Source organism: Rhineura floridana, chromosome 4 (genome assembly GCF_030035675.1).
Source record: "Rhineura floridana isolate rRhiFlo1 chromosome 4, rRhiFlo1.hap2, whole genome shotgun sequence".
Lineage (NCBI taxonomy): Eukaryota > Metazoa > Chordata > Lepidosauria > Squamata > Rhineuridae > Rhineura > Rhineura floridana.
In genome coordinates, this window is record NC_084483.1 from 94245610 (window position 1) to 94267578 (window position 21969).

A 21969-nucleotide genomic window follows, 5' to 3' on the forward strand; every position below is an offset into this window, starting at 1 on the left:
GCATCTTCTTTTCCTGCTGGTTAATTCAAAGAAGAGGGTAACAAACAGACCTAGTACATCGCTGAACTTTCCTATTTTGAAAAAAATGTCTTTGACTCACGTGTACTCAAATCCTAACCATCTTGGTCATAATCTGGAGGTGCATGAATGAAGATACAGGAGACAGACATATAGACAGAACTGGTTAATCTTTCTCATCTTGGTGCAGAAGTAAACACACACAGTGTTTGATTAATTGTGCCCCATAGCTTTCTTCAGTTCTATTCCATGTGCGTACTAACACTGGCAGGAGGTATTGTGGCCCTGCCTGATGTTGTGCTTCCTGGTGGCCGGTGGCCCCATCCTCAATGGCTGTGCATTCAGTGCAATGTTTGCAAAGTAAGACTATGTGGGTACACTTCTATGGGATGAAACTGATTATCTAGATCCATTTCAATCTGGATGGTGGCATGGATTTGGAATTGAAACTGCCTTGGTTACCCTCTTGGATGACCTCATCTGAAAGAGACAGGGGGAGTGCAACCCTGTTGATTCTACTGGATCTCTTGTCAGTGTTTGATACCATTAAACATGCTGTCCTTCTGGATAGTCTCCCTGGGTTGGGGATTGGAGGCACAGTCTTTTGATGGTTCCACTTCTGCCTGGAGGAATGATTTCAGAAGGTGATATTGGGGGACTTTGCTTCAGACCTATGACATTTACATTATAGGGTTCCTCAGAGATTCAGTCTGTTCCCCCATGTTGTTCAACATTTATATCAGGGGTGGGGAATCATTTTGGCCCAGTGGGATCTTTATCTCCCTCCAGCCCTGCAGGCCAACCTTGGATTGCAACCTTGCAGGGGCAACCCACCTGTCAATCATCTGATGACTTCAGGGAAGCACCCAGCTTGACTGAATCCTGCCTCCCAACTGGTGAGTGGAGAGTGCAATCCTGCTGATTGCAGGAGTCTGCTTCTCCAGCACATTCCCTGTGGGAACATGCTAGCAAGCAACACTCAGCAGGATTGAAACCAGGTCCCTGCCCATCAGCTGATGTCACCCAGTCATCTCAGATGATGGATAGGTGAACATGAGTGGGGGGAAATGGCCTCACAGGCCAACTTGAACCCCTTGGCGGGCCAGGATTGGTCTATGACTTGGAGGTTCCCCATCCCTGATTTATTGGAATAAAATCATAAGGGGATATGGAGTTGCTGATGACACACAGCTCCACTTGTCTTTTCCAGCTGAGTCAGGTGAGATGGAGGAAATGTCATTCTAGTATTGGGGAGCAGAAATAGACTGGATGAGGGTCAATAAAGTGAAATTAAATCTTGTCTGGCAAACAAGGTGCTTTTGAACTAGGTCTGGATAGGATTGCAGTCTTCCTAAAGGGTCAAGGGCACAGCCTGGGAGTGCTATTAGATCCATCTCTTGAGGTTAAAGCAGCCTCAGTGACATGACGATCCTTCTATGAGTTTATTATGTCAGCTACTGCCCTCCAGAACAGAGACAGTCTAACCACAGTTCTTCATGTCCTGGTAACTTCTGGAATGGATTATTGCAATATGCTTTTTGTGGTGCTGCCATTGAAGACAACTGACAAAGTGCAGCTAATCCAGATTGCTGTGGTTAGATTACTAACAGGGACGGTCCTTCTCCATACTTCCAATATGTGATGTAAGTATGGGGAAGGGCTGTAACTTCTGTCTGGCATGCAGAAGGTTCCAGGTTCAGTCCCTGGCATCTTAAGGTAAGGCTGGGAGAGGATCCTTCCTGAAACTCCAAAGAACTGCTGCCAGTCAGTGTAGACAATAATGAGCTAGATGGACCAATGGTCTGACTCAGTATAAGGCAGTTTCCTATATCCCTATATAGCTTCCTCAGCACTGAAACAACTCCACTGGCTCCCAGATAGTTTCACTGTGTTGGGCCTCCTTCTGCTACATCCATCTATCACCCCATTGAGATTAACATGTGAGGGCTTTCTTCAGCATGGTGGGCCATGGACAGAATGAGAGCCTTTTCAGCAGTGGCTCCTTGGCTTTGGAATACCCTCCCTAGGGAGGTCTGCCTGACACCTTATTATCGTCATTTATGCACCAAGTCTAAACTGTTTTCCCAGACTTTTAAGAATGTCTAATATTAGCCATTTTTTTAAAAGAGCAGCTTTGATTTTACAGCATATTTGAATGAAGTGTTTCTGTTTCTGTTAGTTTATTATTTTCTATTTTTATTGCACTTTTGTTGTTTCTTATGACTTTGCAAACTTTGTTAACCAAGCGCTATACAGTTTGGGGACCACGACCTAAAAGAATGTTTCATGCCCTATATATTCAGCTGATAATTGTGTTCTGTATGAGAGTTCCTCCTGTAGATACCATCTTATTAGGATGTCCATTCTGTATGATATAGGAACTGGGCCTTTAGTTTTGTGACACCTTTCCTTTGGAAATTGCTCCTGTTAGATATCAGACAGGCAACATCTCTCTTGTCTTTTGGGCACTTATTGAAGACCTTCCTTTTTCAACAAGCCTTTTAAGTGGAGTTTTTTTTTTTTAAATCCCAATCTGCAACTGTAGTGGATTTGAAATTGTTTTTATATATGAAATTATTTAATATAAGTATTTATGTTGATGCTTTTTATTGCTAAATCCCTTCAAGATGTTTCAAAGGAAATGATTCATGAATAGAATGAAACAAACAAGCACAAATACTCTGGAAACACAATTTTTGTTGAAGGTACAGGAGGATCTAAATTATGTAAATAAACAAACATTATCCATGTACTGTTCCATTCCGCATGACCTGAATTTTGATTGTACAGGATCCCTAATTGCATGGAACCCTGCACAGGTGCAACTCTACATGTATGTATTCCCCTTTACAGATGTTCCAAAGTCAGGGAGGATGGTTTCATTTCAGCATGCATTCATGAACTTGGCTTCTCCCATGAATGTTTTAAACTGCAGCAATTCATATTTTATTGTTTTATTTGCTTGTGCTATGGCGAATGTATTGTTTTCATATTGTTTGTGTGCACTGCCTTGACAGCACTTGTTGCAGAAAGTCATGGGAGAGATTTTGTCGTTGATGATGAAGATGGTGATAGTATTCCTGAGAGAACAAGGAAAAGGGCAACATTTTTATGGCTGTTTGATCAAATTGCACTTCCTTGGCGGTGTGTGGGCAACAATATTTTTAGCTAGGATTTCAGTGGTGGTTTTGTATTTCCCCCCCTTATCCTAGGGTTAAAAAAGATAATAAATGAATAACTTGGAGGTACTAAAATCATATAGTGCCGACTATTCTAAAAAGCAAAACCACAAACCTTTAGGTTTATCATCACAGAGAGAGAAAGAAAGGGAGAGAGAGGGGGGAAGAATTTCCCCTTTGCAACATGACCTTTTGCTGTCTTCTCACTCACACTCTGCTGGTATCATGTCAATCAAGTGCATGTAAAACCGTGATCTAATTTTCCAAGCACAACAGGGCAGATTGTTCGCTACAAGCAAAACGTGCTAAGCGAAATGTGTGGCTGATTTCCCCGTTGCCACAGGAGGCTGTCTCCACTTTGTCTTGATGCTGTATCACAGAGGGGTCGCCCAACACCATTTGCCTAGGTAGGCAAAACAGGCATGACTTTTTAGAAAGAGTGAAATTTGGGCCACAACAGTCTTGTAATCTAAATCTCTTCAAACTAACTAACTAAATGTGTGTGCCTGTGTGTGTGTTTTTGCATTACTAAAATGCCTTTAACAGAAATATAGTCATTGTGCTGTTGCTATTACCTCCATCAGATTCTAAGCAGCCTTCTCATATTTCATAGCTAGGCATCATTACAGTCCTGCTTTCTATTCATGGATATGCTGATTTAAGCATTTGGCAAAGCTTTCTGAATTTTAATTTCCGTCAACATACACTTTCCAAATGTTTAGAGAAAGCAACTCCTTCATGGCAAATCTTTCTCTCAGCAAAACAGCAGTAATTTAATAGCCCTCTCCTGTATTTGTTGTTCATTCCCCCTTGTCTCGGCAAATCTAAACAGCGTATCGTGTAGTAGTGGCAAATTTGTATTGATCATCAGAACTGATAATAGAGCTGAGCAATTCTTTCTCTTATAGTAGGACTGATATTCATGTCTAATTAGACACATACATTCAGTATTTAGTATCACAGTTGAACAAATCTAAAGACTGCTGTTGTAAAGGTAGGTACCCTTTTCTATAGAAGGTTGTATGTCTGTGTGTGCACACGTGGATGTGGATGTGCACAAAATACATCAAACCCAAGCAAGCGAAAATGCCATGTGCCAAAGTGGTTAGAGCGTTGGACTAGGACCTGGGAGACCAGGGTTCAAATCCCCATTCAGCCATGAAGCACACTGGGTGAACTTGGGCCAGTCACTGCCTCTCAGCCTAACCTACCTCACAGGGTTGTTGTGGGGATTAAATTAGGAGGAGGACCACCATAAACACCACTTTGAGCTCCTTGGAGGAAAAGTGGGATATGAAAGCAATAATAAATAAATATATAAATAAATAACTTCTGTAAACTTGCTACTTACTAGGGATGGTAGAGAATTTTACAATAGTCAAACATGAATGCGAGCTCTGCAGCAGTTTGCTCATTTGCCTTCCAGATGAGCTGGTTAGTTTCCATGGGAGCTCTAGCAATCTTTGTCAATACCATTTTTTTGTAAAAAAAAAAAAATCTGACAAAATTAATTACACTGGTTTTGAACCCAGGACATATTTAACTATGATTTCTTACACTAATGTTACTAGATGTGTGTATTCCATTAAATGTGTATTCCATTAAACTCTCTTTTATTGATGCGATGATGGTAGCCTTTAACATTCATTGTTATGTTTCTTAGCCTGTGTCTCTACCTATATAGCTCTCCATTACATGACTGAGTGGGTGGGGGAAGGTGAAGGTAGCAAGTTTAATGGTAGTAGCTTTATAAATACATAAGCAAATAAATTTTAAAACAAATGATGATTCCCTGAGCTTCTCAAAGTCACAGTCTCATACACTGTTGTACAACAAGTGTATCAGTTCCACTATTGCAAAACACTAAAGAAAAATTAGCCTGCTCGGTTTACCAAGCTTCTGCATCATTTCATTGTTTGGTGGTGGGGACATAACCCAACCATGTACTTCATGCCCTTCCTTTTATCATCATCAATAGATGTCAGACTCACACACATGCCATCATCCAAAATTTTGATCAATTTTAAAAATACTGCTGCTCTCTCTGCATTTTGCAGCAATTACCCATGCCAACTTTTCTTCTCCATGTGGCCGTTCATATCTTTGCAAAGAGGGGAAGGGAGGGTAAAGGAGATGATTGGATTTGTTGTTATGCTACAATGGTTCTCCCCCCCCCTTTCAGGGATGCCTTGCTGATGATCTGTGTCATGTACGCCGCCGTTAATTCCGCCAGATAGGCAGCCTAGAAATAAAATTTTATTATTATTATTATTATTCACATACAGACGGTGATTTTAAATCTTTTGTTTTGTTTCCTGACCCAAGTAAATAAAGCTTAAAGTAAAACTGCCCAGGGGCAGATGGCTATTTGATCAATAACGATCAATAACAGTAGCAGTACTGTAAACAGCAAAAAATACAGGAAAATAACGATATCCATTAAGTAAGAGGCTATCAAGCCACCATCAGGAGAATCAAAAACAATAACACTATTTTCACAGATCACCATACTGGGCCAAGATCATACAAATGTAATAAAATGCAAACCTAATGGTTTGAGTTTGAATAATGATAATGCAATCAAAAGACAAACAGGTACAGAACAATGAACCACATCCCTACTTGCTACTCTGCAAGACTGGTGCAACATAGAGAAATCGACTAAAATCCAAGCATCTCAGACCATTTACTTTCAAGTTGTTCCATTGACTTCAATGATACTATGCCAAAGGAGGTTGAAAAAATGCCATCTGCATTATATACTTCAGAATTCAAGTTTTTTTCCTAATGAGATGAAAAAAGAAAAGAAAAGTCCATGAACATTGATTGATTGTCTCTTATTCGTATGCAAAGTTTGTCATGTCACTTTTCCAGAGTATGGATTACACTCTAAAAAGTTTTTCTTGCAAGGCTTTGCTTTAGCAAGTGTAGTGCTTCAGTGATTCAGAACAACAGCAGTAGCAACTGTCATCTTCTCTTTTAGAATCTTAATGAACAACAGAGAATGCTCCATCCATGCACAAAGGACACAAAAAGATCAATAGGTGCTCGAAAAATGCACTATTGCAAGTTAAGATCCCATATTTTCACTTTATACAACAATTCACCTGGTAAAAAGCAAACAAGAGCCAGATACTGAACAGGGGCTCTTTTGAACCTTGTATGTTATCAAGCCACCATCATGCAAGTCACCACCACAATCACCATAATTTATGTATTTTTTATACCCTATGCTCTGTACAAAAATAGAAAGAAAAGATCCCTGTACACAGGCTCTCCCTCTAAAATGCTATATAGCTGGTGCATGTGGCTGCCCTAATCATACATTATATTGTAGGTATTTTCTATCTATACATATATTTTTGTAAGCTCCCACAACCATCACGCAGTGTGACAGCAGCATTCCATGGGGCTGGGGGGAGGGGCAGTGGGTGTGAGGCAAGTGAGGCCAGCAGACCAGTTGACAGGTGAGGCGGGCATGAGGCAAGCAAGCAAGCAAGGTGGGAGATGGAGGCGGCCCAGGTAAGGCACAGAGGAATAGTCAGGACAGCTCATCAACCGTCCTGCTCTGCTGTCGCTGCCCCCCATCTCACCGACAACCTTGGTGGCAGAAAACAGGGAGGAGGGAAGCAGTAGGAGAGTCGGATGGTTGCTGAGACGCTGCCCTGGCCACTCCCCATTGTTTCTCTGTTGCTCACCTCAGCTGGTTGCCTCCCTCCTCCTTGCAACAGAAGGTCTAAAGGGCCAGAGAGGAGGAAGCTTAGTGACCGGTTTGGGGGGAAGTAGAAGAGGAAGCTTAGTGACTCATTGGGGGGGAGGGTGACCTGTTTAGGAGTCTGTGTGTGTGTTTGGGAGTCCCTGGTTGGCGAGTGAAGCAAACGGGGGTAAAGCCCTCCCTAGTAAAATAAATAAATAGAGGTTGGTGGTGTAGTACTGAATCTCACCCAGCATGACAATCAGACAAGTGGATTGCTTACTTAAAGCTCACACCCAGCCTCAGCTCCTTTTTTTATACTGAAAGTCATTATGGATAATTTATACTTTATAGATGCCAACAGAAACACCACTCTATTTTGGCATCTCTATGATGGAAAAATAAAAGTAAAGCACTATATACCTGGCATTAGCAATCAGAACTGTGTTGGGACTGAATCCCTTTGCAGTACTGATAACCAGCAGTCTCTTTCTGTATCATGTGGCTGGAGGTGCTGGAATGCTGACCCAATGAGAGCAGGCCACAGCCAATACTCCTTTGGGTACCTTCGGTGCTTTTGGAGAGACTAGACTGATCTAGTGGGCCTTGGCATGGATCATTAGGAACAAAGGAAGCTGCCTCATACCGAGTCAGACCATTCATCCATCTAGCTCAGTGTCATCCACATTGACTAGCAGTGGCTTTCCAGGGTGTCAGACAGGCACCTCTTGCAGCCCTACCTGGAGATGCTAGGGTTTGATCCTGGAACCTTCTGCATGCAAGACAGATGCTCTGCAACTGAGCTAGGGCCTTTCCCCTTCCATTAACGATTAGGGTTGCCAGGTTCAAGGCCTGAGACTGATCCTGTATCTTTAGGAGAAGAGAAAGTCAGCCAAGTGCAGGTGTTCTTGCAAGACTGTAATGGTAAAGACCACAAGGTGGAATTCTCCCTTCCCCCTGCACAACTTTTAAAGCTACAGAAGACCTCTTGGTTGCCAGACCCAGCCTCCAAGAGGTCTTCTGTAGCTTTAAAAGCTGTGCAGGGGGAAGTGAGAATTCCACCTTGTAGTTTTTCCTATTACAATGTTGCAAGAACACCTGCACTTGGCTGACTTTCTCTTCTCCTAAAGATACAGGATCAGGATTAGGCCCTGAACCTGGCAACCCTATTAACAATGGATGCCTGGGGGGTGGTCACAAGGTCCTCATTTCCAGCAATATTTAGTCATGAAAAAAACACTAACACAAACATTTTTGTTTTTATTGTTTAAGCTGTTCACAAACTAAGACTATGGGCATACTAGTTGCTTCAAAAGCAGCCAGAATGGTTTTTCTGGCTGCGTTTTGAAGTGACTCTGTTCTCTGCTGGCCACACCTCCCTTCTCCACTGTTGACTTTAGACGTTTCAAGAGCAACCACAGCAAAATGATGGGCTCAGGGGTGTAGTTGTCTGGGGTCTCAGGGGGTCTTAGACCCCTTACCTTTTTAGGAGCAGGGTCTCAGCAGGATCCCTATGTCTCCAGCAGCCTACGAGCCTATCAGCATGACTGGGGAGTGTGTTAGCCACTGAGAAGAGTCTTCTAACATGCTTCCTTATCCTTTCCTGCTGATTGGAGCCAATCAGAGTGAAAAGAGGTGAGTTAGCCACTTAGAAGACTCTCCTCAGTAGCTAACACACTCCCCTTCCATGCTTATTGGCTCCTAGGGGCATCTGTTGTTGTGGAGAAGGCATTAACAAGGACCTCATTCTCAACCCAGCAGCAAAAAGAAAGAAATATATGAGGGGGTGTGACTGTGACTATCATGAAGGGACCCTGTACTTTTGAATTTGCCATTATGCTACTGGATGGGCCAATCATTGTCTCTGCCAGAGCCTGCAGCAAAGCTTTTCCATTGACCGCACCTGGAAGCCAAGTAGCGCTGTGTGCCCCTGCTTTCAAAAAAGAGAGGCGGAGACGCACTGGAACCGTCACAACAGCAAGTGTGTCTCTACCCCTAGATTTCCTCTTTAACTTCTATTCCGCTTTGTGCTTTGGGTTCTGGGATTACATGGAATAATGTGACAAAATTAGCTTTTCAGCAGAATTGTGCCTTTTCTTTTTGGTTTTGCTTTAAAATTAGACATTTTGCATCCTTCCCTGTGAAGTCTGCCAGATTCCTGTATCTGTCTGCTTTCCTCTCTGACCCTGACCCTCATCTTCACACCAGTGTCATTGTTGCAGCTTCCTATGGCGTTTAATAAATAGCCTGCCTTTCCACGTTGCTACCCATTTGATTCTCACAGCTTCATTCTGAGCACATAACTAGTCATTATGTGGCTTGTTATTTATATTCCATGGTGGCTGAGTTTAAAACTCAGGTGTATGTCAAACTTAACAGAAAGAAGAGATTTTCAAATCAGACAAAAAATGGGTTGATATACTTCCAGTATGCTATTGAATAATTTCAAACCTTTATTGGGCTACTGGATTGCTTTCCAAAAAAGAAAAGAAAAGAATGCTCACAGTTCTTTTGGGACAAATTTATATTTTATGGCATCCATTTAAAGTTTACAAGTGGGACTTGCTGCAACAAAATACTTCTATTGAATGTTTCTGTTCAGCGTTCCAGCCAGCCATGCCCTCTCCCTAGCTACTCCATTTCATCCACCTTCTCCTGTTTTTTTATCTCCTCCCCTCCAACAATCAGTCAGCCTTCTATGTTCACTGAGCATGCTCAGTCCTCATGGAGCTGTTGTGGGTCTTTGTCTCTCCCTAGGTTTTTTTTTCTAAATATTTTTATATTGGGCTTCCCCCCAACCTGCCAATTTTGGCTCCATTAGTCTCAGAGAATGAATTCACTACTGTTATATAAGATTAATGCTTACAGTACAGGTTTTGTTATTTGGGTGGACTGAGACACACAAAATAGTGGTGAGAACAAATGAAGTAGAAATCAAGCCTTAGTCAGGAAAGTTGCACGGCAATGACGATTTATTGAATTTATGTGAGAGCTCACGGACCCCTGTGCAGCAGGAGCAGCATCTGTGGTGGATATTCAGCCAGAGCGGAGCATGTCCAGAATTTACTGTCCTGGTTTGTGCCATCGGTCAGTGCAGATGGAGCAACTTCCAGTGGTTGGGAGCTATCAGAAGTGGCATGGTTTGAATCGCACAGGGAAGGGAGGGGTGTTGGCTACTTTGTGGCCCTGCATGTAGACAGCAGGGAAGTGAAAGCGAAGGGTGATGTCTCTGGTGTGGAAGACCAGGAATGGGGAGAGCAGGCTGATAGGAGCATGCTTCATTTTCTTGCTGCCCACAGGTACACTATGAAGGAGGAAAGGGACAAAGTTTACTTCTCCATTCTGAAGCCTGTTCTTCAAGGCCCATTCCATGTATACTTGCACTAGCTGATAGCACAAACCAGGAGAGTCAAATTATGGGATACATTACAGAAGGAGAGAGAACATGACTGATTTTTTTTTAAAAAAAACGGACATAGGTGGTACCTTAGGTGATGTCAGGCCAAATAACACAGGCTCTTGTTTGCTTCTGCTGAAGTTGATATAATGATTCCAAAGCTTTCCTGCTGTAGTAAATAATATATCTGATCTATTTGTTGAAGTCTATATATATACTGTTTGTATGTGTTTTAATACCTTAAATTGTAAATTGTGGTCAAAGTCTGATGCTATGATTTATTGGTTTTTCTGTCACAGTGAAATTGTTTTAGCGCTGTCCACAATATGTGGAAGTTTTTACTGCCTGGAGAAATCTCTCCCATTCCCTACACACAAATCATAGTTTATTGTAGAAAAGATTGCCAGAGGCCAAGCAAAAAAGGCTATGCATGATCAAACAAGGAGTAATTTGGGTGTGATAGCAGGGAAAAAGTGCCCTCAATGCATGTGCCAGTAGCTGCTGTTGATGTATTTGTGTGTGTGTGTGTGTGTGCGTGCATGCGTGCTCATGCAAGCAATGATTCCACAATACACATAAGAATGCTGTTTTTAAGATGTTTTAAAGATGATTTGTACACTTAAGAAGTTGGTTTTAAAAAAAGAAAAAAGAAAGGATTTAAGAAACGCAGTAGACAAATTTTGAGCATCTTGGTTAAATTTTATTATACAGCCACAGGAGTGGCTGTATAATATAGTCAACATGAATTTTTCGTATTCTGCAATGTTAAATTGAAAATACCCCCATGCCATTATGATCCTTCCCATAAGCTCGTTTCAAAACATAACCTTACACAACTTATAGTTCTGAACTCAGAAATGCTTGCTCTAAATCTTCATGGTGATACACAAAACAGAGAGAATCAAGAGTTCAAAGTGTAAAAAGAGAGAGAGAAAAAACAGAGCCCTTTGGGGCGCGAGAAGAGAGGCTTTCAGAGGGTGGAACTCTGGAGGAGCCATCGTTTATGCGCAAAAACCTTCCCTACTTAAGCAGGTGCCCACCCAGACTCTAGTGCTGAGTCAACTCTCCCGACATGCTGCAGAGACTGTTTAGCTGGCTAGTTAGGGAAAGTAGTGAGTCAGAGTTGACAGGTTTATAAAGTGCACCACTTTGGATGTAACCATCACGCTAATAAAACGAGAATTAGACTGAACCGAACCTCCAACTCGCTTCTCCAACTCTGGGTGGGACACTCCCCTGCCCACTCCAGTCTTCCCTCCCCATAGTCAGTTTTACCTATACCAAGCATGATTGCATGGGAGTAGATCCCATGGGAGTAAATCCCACTAAACATGCAAATGATCAAACCCGCCCTTGTCCTCCCCCTCCTGCCTGCTCCCTCCCCATCCCCTGAGGTCAGTTTCACGTATCCTAAGCGTGATTGCAGTGAACTCAATAAGCATGCAAATGATCAATCTATTTTCAGCAAACTTGTACAGGATCCCATTTCTTACCTCTCTGAGATACTGTACTGCTCTACAAATTTGTAAAACTGCAAACACAATTTGGGTTGGTCTTTCACAGTCCAATCCACTTCCTGTGTAGCTTGCAAGAATTTGGTAACGTGTGCCTCTGAGCATATGGTGAGTGGTGGCAACACCTGCCATCTCCAAAGATGGAGAATTACATTTTTGTATGTTTGCTGGTATTCTTCTTACTTTGCTTCTTTTCTGTGTTACTACTGTTTCTACAGAGAATCTAACCTAGAAAATTATATTTCTCTCATTATTCATCCTAGAATCTGTGTCAAATTTATTTTTATTAATTTCAAAGTCTTTTATTGGTTGATGTCATATGATGGTGAAGATAGCCTTTTTTGTTTCAAACTAGAGGTTATGCTCTCTTTCTATTTTGGACACATTAACTGTTGAATCTGAAACTGCAGTTTGATGTAAAATCAGACAGATTACAATATGTTCCTACTTCAGCAATGATCCCAGCTGTTGGAAAAAACAAACTTGGCCTGCCCAAGATGCATGTTTTCAGCCTGCTGTGCTTAAACTACTCCACTTAAGGAAAGGTGGGCATGGTCAATTAAAAACATAGAGCACACATAGAATTTTCTAGAATATATTTCACCTCCCACTGTTTTATCTTGTGCAAACTGAGACACTCCTCATGTTCATTGGAAACTATTCTGCAGAACAGTCAGTGCCATTATTCCACAATTGTTTTTGGAGCTTTTTCTAGTGTTGCAAAATGTTTCTGTAGTGCACATATTCACAGAAACAGAAGCAAAAAAGAATGGTTTACTACAGGAAACTTCACTAAAATTGCAAAGTAAATCAAACATATTTAAAATGACTATCTGAACAATATCAACTGTTTTAATATAGTTGCTTCCTCCTTGCTAAAACAACATCAGCACAGCACATGTCTTGTTTTTGTTATTTGGGCTGATTGCAGGTGTTGCCACCACCCACCATGCGCTCAGAGGGACAGGTTACCAAACTCTTCCAAGCTACACAGGAAGTGGATTGGACTGTGAAAGACGAACCCAAATTGTGTTTGCATTTTGACCAATTTGTAGGGCAGTCCAATATATCAGAGAGGAGGTCAGGTCTCCTGCTCCCCTGGTGCATTCACTATAGCTGCCCAATTTCCCTGCTTTTTAAAGTTGGGTATAAATATTTCTTGGCTATAGGTACATTCTTAAACTGCAAGATTTTTTGCCTCTTAGTGAATTGCATATGGGGTTATGCGATTGTGTGTGTGTGTACATGGATCACTCTAAAAAGACTGTATAGGAAAACTCAAAGTGGAAAAGAGAACAATTACTAACACAAAATTGACTTCTTAATATGCAACAATGTGATTAATGTTCCTTTCTTTCTTTCTTTTGTTGTGTGTTATGTATTGTTTTATACTGTTCTGATATTTGTATGGCAAAGTAGAAATAAAATGTTAAAAAAAGAAAAAAATGATTTGTTTTAAAGATTTTTTAAAAATATGTTTTTAGTATTTTATTGCTTGTTGTTGGCCCTCCTGTGTTCCCTTTGGGAAGAAGGGCAGGATTTAATTTAATAATAAATAAAATAAATAATCTCGCCTCAGCCCATAAGAAGAGACCCTATCAAACCCAAAATCCTGTTTCCAACAGTGGCCAAACAGGGAAGCACACAACAGAAGATCACAGCAGGATCTTGATAGGCACACACAGTAAACAATTTGAATTTGGCAAAATGAAGCAGGAGCTTAAAGAAATAGGGGATCTTGTGAGAGAGGAGGTTGATGAGATCAGAGATATAACTGGACAAGCATTAGAAGATGAAAAAAGAAAAATTAAAGGGAAGATGCAAGCCCTGGAGATTGGAACAAATGTGGAATTGGAAAAAGATCTGGAGTTTATGGATATTAGAAACAAAGTTTACTGTTTGGAATTCAACGTTGTCTCTGAAGAAATTAATGAAGATATTAGAGATAAAGTTATCAATGTCTTGGATAATTTTCTGGACTGGAATGATGTGATGGAGCTTGATATAGAAAAAATCTATGGAATTAACTACAGATATGTGACAATGGAAAAACTTTCAAGAGATGAGCCAGTGCATTTTGTAAAAAAGAAGAACAGAGATATGACTTTACAACAATATTTCAGCAACATATTCAGAATTGATGGCAAGGAAATATTTGTGATAAAGGAAATTCCCATCAGACTTTTATTATATGACTATGGATATGACAGCAAGATTATTATGGGATACTGATAATGGAAGAATGGACACTGAAATTACTGGACTTAACAGGACTATTGAAGATGGAAGATGGAATTAATATTGATAATGGAAGAATGGCTATTGAAATTATTGGATCTAATAGATTTGATGAGATGGATTAATCAATATGTTTATTTGGACTATGGCTATGACAACAAGATTATTATGGGATACTGATAATGGAAGAATGGCTACTGAAATTACTGGACTTAACAGGATTATTGAAGATGGAAGATGGAATTAACATTGATAATGGAAGAATGGCTATTGAAATTATTGGACCTAATAGATTTGAATGAGATGGATTAATCGACATGCTTATTTGGAGAAAAATTGATAGATATATTTCTCAAAGAATTGAAACCTCTCTTTGACTTTTTGTGGAAAGAATAAAGTAATGTTTAAGAGATTTGATGATTGATTAAGATAACTACTGGAGGAAAGTGATTTTATAATATAATTTAAGAGACAGGATTGTTATATATTGTAGACCTATAACTGATCTGCGACAAATCGGAAGTCAACATTTTATTTTACTGTTTAATTACTTTTGTTTTGTTTTGTTTTTTTGTCTTTGAATGTTTTTTGATTTTGTTTTGTTTGTTTTATGAAAATTTGAATAAAAATTATTGAAAAAAACAATTTTACTTATAATAGTGCGCATGCAGATTTTTTTTAATTACTTGCAAAAAAGGCATATAATACATTTTATCTTTCAAATAATTTTTGAATAGAAGTGTACACGCTGCAGTGTTATACTTTTCTAATTAAGGAGTCAAAAGTTTAAATTTTACTGGAGTGTTGAAGAGGGCAGTTTATTTGTCTTATTCATGACCTCTTTTGAAAACCTTCCCAATATGAAGCTTTTCTGGGAATAATGCTGTAATGTTAATTCCACATACCTGGGAGTTAACCTCATTGAATTCAGCAGGACTTACTTTAGAGTAGACATGGTTAGGATTGTGCTGAAAATCAAAGGGACTTCTGAGTGAACATAGAAAAGGATTGTGTTGTAAATCTTTCTCCTTCCGATCATTTTTTTTTTAAAGAAGTTAGGCAGGGCTTACTTAGGTGTCACTGCTTTTATTTGGCAGGTAACTAATACTTCTTTTCAAAAAAAATATTCTGCAATGGCCAATTGGTTTTGACAATAAACTATTATATGGGATGCATGCATTTTTATATCTCCAGTGTGTGTGTATATATATGGACTATTTCCAACAACTCTGTGAGGTAGGGTTGGAAACCAAGGCAGCTCACAACAAGAAATAAAGCTATTTAAAATCCAATAACCATAAAACAAATATAAAACAGTAGCATGATTCTGAATTTTGGATTGGGTGAGTGAAGTTCCTTATCACTGAATTGCAGTCTTGTGCATGCTTCCCTGTTTGAATAAGCCCCATTGAATACATTGGGACTTGCTTCTGAGTAAACATGCGTAAGATTGCTCTTTAAATATCTTTACAGGTTGTGTAAATAATAAACATCTTTGACATTCATGTTTATATAAATATTTCTTCATATTATGTCTTGATATGTATCTGATTTCACACTATGGTTGTAAATTATTTACAAATGATTATTTCCTCTACATTTTAAGTGTGCCCTTCTTCCTTGGGGTGGTCATGGTCCCGCATGTTGTTTTCACCCTGAGGGGCAGATCAGGCTGAGAGATGTTGCGTAGCCCATGGTTACCCAGTAAACTTTGTAGCTTATTTCCATTAAAAACATTAATTAAAATGATTTATAGGCAGGCAAAGTTTATGAAGTAATGCAGATCCACATAATACATTTAAAGCACACCCAACTTGCGTTTAAAGCACATGACTTCCCCAAAGTATCCTGGGTAGTGTAGTTTTCCCCTCACAGTTATAGTTCCCATGATCCTTAACAAACTACATTCCCCAGGATTCTGTGGTGGGATTCATGTGGTTCAAATGTATGTTGAATGTGCTTTAAATGCATGGTGTGGATCTGCCTTTGGTATGATGTGCATTCATCAATGAATTAAAAAGAACAGTTTTAAACGATACTTTTCTAAACAGGGCTATAGCTCAGTGGGCACGTGCTTTGCATGCAAAGATCCAAAATTCAATATCTGAAAGACACTATTGCTTGGAATCCTGGAAAGCCAATGCTAGTCCATGTCATCAGCACTGAGCTAGATGGTATCAAATGGCCTGACTCGGTATAAGGCAGATTCCTTTGTGCCTAAAAGAGGAAAGAGACCCAAGAGCCTTAATGACTCCAAAATTTATTTATGTATTTTATTTACAACATTTATATACTGCTTTATTGTAAAAAAAAACCCTCAAAGAGAAGGAATTAAAACAATGAAATTATTGGCAAAAACAGTTAGACAGTTAAAACATTCAAAATAATAAAACCAAGTTAGAAACATAAAAAACATAATAGCTTCTACATGCCTGGGTAAGTTTGCCTAAACAAAAATGTTTTTAGCAGATGCCAAAATGAGTACCATGAATCACCTGCCTAATGTCACTAGGCAGGGAGTTTCAAAGTGTAGGTATTGCCACACTAAAGGATCGAGTTCTTACAAGAGCAAAATATGTACTATGTGGAACCTGTAACATGGAAAGCACACCTTGAACTTGGCCTCGTAGCAAATCAGCAACCAGTGCAGATTTCAGAACAGAGATATTATCTCACTCATGTTCAGCAATCATGCCACAGCATTCTGCACTAACTGCAGCCCATGGGTCAGGTTGTGCTGTATGAGGATTTCTGTGACTTTGGCTGACTGGCTGCCAGGTTTTTTTTAAATTTTGTTTAGGAACCCTGACTGGCTGTGGGATGCAGAGTTTTCTGTCTCACTCATAGTTACCTTGTTGTGGTTGGTATGGTATTGCATTTAGGAAATCATCACTGTATTTTATTTTTATTTTTCTATTTGCATTTCACTCACCTTCCTCCCTTATATCCATAGAAGCAACAACAGTGGTTCCATGTGGTCAGCTCAACCCCTTAAAGCCACTGATGATGCACCTTATTATTTGCATGATGATCCCATCACTTCAGCTGGACCTGGAAACAATTAGCTAAGATTTCTATCTTAATTTCCAATCAGGGTTTTTTGTTTGTTTGAGTGGTATGCTCCAAGGAACTGTGGTTGATGCTTAATGTATCAAGCTTAATGACATTACTAGGGCCTGCCCCTGTGACATCATTAGGGCCTACCACCTCTGACATCACTAGGGTCCACCCTTGAAATCTCAAGGAGATGCTTCTGATCTATCCTGATGAGGAAACATGAGTACACTAGCCCTTTCCAATGGTTGTTCCTTAGCAACTTGTATTCAGAGGAATGCTACTTCTAGCTGTCATAAGCAGCTCCTTGGTCGGCTACCATACATAACTGGTGGGATACAGTCTGATTTGTGGGGTTCAAGCAGTGCAGTCTTGCTGAATGCTAAGTCTCATGCATGTGTATGCTCACACGTTTGTGCACATGGGCAAAAATAGAAGGAAGATTTCTTTCCTAATTCATATACTTAATCAGTTTATACCCTGAAGGCTGAGATTCAATTAACTGCCTTATTTGTAGCTATGCAAGCTAAAAACATTATTAGCTATCATAAAATGATGGAGCCATAGTACTTGACCCTCTAGCCCTGAGTAATATTCTGCATAAGAATACATTTATCTGTGGAAATTAGTTTAGTGTGGTGCCATGACCAGGAACATTTTTTAAAAATAAAAAATAAAAAAATGACACAGAAATAAAAGGAATCGAGACTTCCCACAGTAATGCTTGGGGTCCTTCTCAATCGTAACTCCAATAAAATGGTTTATTATCACTTTGGGGATATGGAATTGGGAAATTAAGGACAAGTAGTCCTGCCTAAACCTTGGAGCACCATGTGGCACAAAATCCTGAAGCTAACAGGCAGTTGGGTTCTTTGCATGTTTGACCTAACATGCCAAGCTACCTCAAACAGTTTTTTTTTAGAAAAGATTTCAAATTAACTAAAAGATGAATATCCTCTCTTCAGATTTGCAATCTGATCCTGTTGCTTAGCAGAGCCCAATCTTATGCATGTCTACTCAAAAGTACCCAAATGTGAACTCAGAGCCAAAGTAGACAATTAAAGAAATACATGATCACATTTTATGTGCCTTGGTTTTCTTCTCTTTTTTAAAGAAGAAATAACTGGCATGGGAGATCCAGATCGGAATTAAACAAATGTTAACATTACTATATTCTTGGTGTGAAGAAGTTAGTGGAAGATCCTAGGTGGATCCACACAGCTGGAAATTGTAGCCCCCCCCCCAGCCCTTTAATAGAAAAGGCAGTTTCCTTCTCTTTGAAAATATATTATTTATTGCCTGTGAAAAATAAATATGAATAAATTATTACCTTTAAATCCTGTCTTTCTTCTACAGAGTTCATGGCAGAACACATGGGAAGCTGCTTTATATTGGGTCAGACAAACATTCCATCTCGCTCAGTATTGTTTACATTGACTGGCAGCAACTCTTTAGCTTTTAGGCAGGGAATGTATCCAGCCCTACCTGGAGATGGCAGGGATTGAACCTGGAACTTTCTGCATACAAAGCAGATGCTTTGCCACTGAGCTGTGCCCCTTTCCTATGAGCTCCCCCTCCTCATTCTATCATCACAACAACCTGGTGAGGTAGGTTAGGTTAAGAGATGGTAACTTGCCCAAGGTCACTCCATATGTTTAAATCCTAGACCTTCCACAGAAGCTTAGTTCAAAATTATGGCTGTGATCTAGAAATCCTGAAGCAATCTGTCCTCCATCCCCATCACTATAATGAAACACAGCTATGAGTTGGGCAGGTTCTAACAACTGTTTGTTGTAGGACAGGCATGGGGAAAGGTGTTAAGAACATAAGAACATAAGACGAGCCTGCTGGATCAGGCCAGTGGCCCATCTAGTCCAGCATCCTGTTCTCACAGAGGCCAACCAGGTGCCTGGGGGAAGTCCACAAGCAGGACTCGAGTGCAAGAACACTCTCCCCTCCTGAGACTTCCGGCAACTGATTTTCAGAAGCATACTGCCTCTGACTAGGGTGGCTGCTGTGGAAATTCAAAAATTCTGAACATTTCCCAGTGTACTCCTCCTTGCTTCTGCAGTCCCAAAGTAATGGAGCAACGGCAGATGCTTCAGAGGCTGGAGTCGCATTCCAGGGAAGTAAGCCTCCTATCCCAAGTCCCCCAGAAAGGAAAGCAGGGATGGTGATGCAGCATCAGCCAAAACAATGAGGGTCAAGGACAGGGAATCCAAAGACAACACCAAGGGGAATCAAGTCAAGAGTCAGTGCAGCAAGTTGAGCAACAAGGTTCAGGCTCAAGGAGCCAGAGACAATGTTGCTTCCAGCAAGTGGAAAGCTCAAAAGACACAGCTGATATAGTCTGGCCTCCCAGGCCACATTCCAACTACCAACAGCTACTGGTGGTGATGATGTTTCTAAGATTCCTCACTCACAAGGAGACCCCTGACTCTTGAGGAATCCTCTGCTTACAAGCTGTACAATGATTCTGGGTCTGTAAATGTGTCATAGCTCCTCAGCCTAGGCTGAATCTTTGACACCAGCATTCTTGAGGGCTCCACTAACATCACCAGAGGTTCTTCGATTAGTCTTTCCCCTCCTAGGGTCTCTCCCTTTCCAGGGTCCCTCAAGGAGATCCTCAGCATTGGTTTCAGCGGATCTTGTCCAAAATCATTATTTATTTATCTGTTTATATCTGTAAGAATACTTACATAGCACAATTTCATTTAAAAATATCAAAGTGATGTACAATAAAACCACATAAAAATAAAAATCACAGATCACAATTTTTTTCATATATCATCTGCATAAGCCTGGTGGATAGAAAGGTTTAAGCAAACATCATCAGCTTGGGGGACTTGGTCTGTGGGGTGCCCCTTTCATCCGCTGAGGACTCCACGCCTCGTACCAGATCAGGGCTAGCATGGCACATTTGTCGACTTAAATCTACCACCCTTACAGGCAAGGAGAAGAAATGCAAAGTCCCTGCAGCTGCCCATTCTCTGGTTCTCAGAAGAGGCCCTTCCTGTAGTACCATGCTTGTGAGAGAGGAGGTCATTTCCCAGTAGCCCTTATTTCTCTGGCCAGTGGCAGAAGCCAGAGTGTTCTTCCTCTTGACTTCTAGAGTCTCAGAGTAACTAGCTGTTGAAGTAGACTTTTTTCCTACTTACCAATAGACAATGTCTGCACTGGACTCAGCTGATACATCTTTGGTGAAACTGCAGCAGGGATTCCATGGGATTTGTCATGGTGTGCTGGGCATCATTTGGGCAGCCTTGGGCATGGTTGGAGCTTGAGGGCTGCAGGGAGGAGGCTAGCTGATGGGGTCAGAGCACCATACTATTATCTCTAGCAAGAAATCTAGCCAGCATCAAGACTTTGCTAATCCATTGATTTTGAGCTGGTGGGGAGGAATTGAGCATGTGCTTAAACCTCTCCAATCAAAACTGATGGGACTGAACAATGTTTTACTGATTAGATGGTACCCTATATCAGAAAAGCACACACCCTATTTTTTTTAGATAATCTGTTTTCTCTGAACAGTGAATGTGATGTGATGGTTTTGTGTAATCATACCTACAATAAGTACACATCCATCTGAAATGCACATCTGTCCTTTAAGCAAAGTCTAGCTTTATGTGGCATGGCATTTTGGACTTTGCAGCCTACTGAATCATAGTGAGACTTTTGATCCACTGTGCCTGTGTAAGTACACCCTTGCTTCATGCAAGAACCACTGCATTTGCACATGTATTAGCAGCAGCAGTTATTACTCTACTGGCGTTTCTGGAGTTTGCAGAGAACTGAAGAAACATCTCGCACCAGAGATACTTTTCAGTATTGCTGATGAAACTTCAGTAAGTGTTAGGATCAGTTAGTATCTGTCTAATTACAAAAGTCAAACGCAAACAGGAATTTTGTATTTAATTTGTTTGATCTGATTGAATTCCAATTTTGGAATGGTTTGTGTCACGTTCTACCAAATAAGGAAAACCAGACCAAGTTTATTCATGTGGCTCTAATGTTTGACTGCTGCAGGATTTGCCAGCCACAATGTGCTATGCCTGTCACTTTTTATGAAGATACTGATTAGCATTATAGAAACTACGTACTTGTCCTCTAGGAACGTGTCCATAATCAGCACTGTCATTGCTGATTACATTAGAACTCAGTGCTTACAGGCCATGGCACACTCAGCATCTGGATTCCACATCAGAAGCAGAGTAATTTGCAATTAGTCTTTGAACATTCCAGGTGAGAAGGCCAACCCTCGAGGGCTGTTTCTCCCAGAGAGAGAAAAGTTATTCAGCAAATTAGTCCAATACATCGATTTTGTTTCTTCCCAAAAAGGTGTTAGAGACAAAATAAATGTCTTTCATTTCACCTGTGTGGAATGGCCATTAGAACTCTGGATAAAAACAATATTAATAAAAGGAGACAGTTATTACCAGTGCAGCTGCCAAAAAGCAGGGAGGGGTAAACTCAATACTGACATCGTTCCTAAGAGGATACTTCCTTGGGGAGATCCCTGCACAGAAATAAGAAAAAATCTACACAGAGCTACAAGTAGGGATATATGAATACTGTGTGCCTCGTTCTGTTCCAACATTCATTTGCACTTTCATCTGGTATTTTCACTTCGGCTGCAATTGGTTTATCTTCACAAGTCTTCTGTTTCATCATTCTCTGATTCAGAAATACATGTATTTGTTTAATGTCTATCATAGCACACAATAGTAGGGATGGGTGAGAATTTTGATTCAGGTCACATTTCAAGCTGAATTTATCAAATCCACACTTTCCCAAACAATATGAGAACCGAAACACACCCATCCTTTTAAATTTGCACATATTCAAATTTGGCGATGAAGTTTGGTAACCAAACAG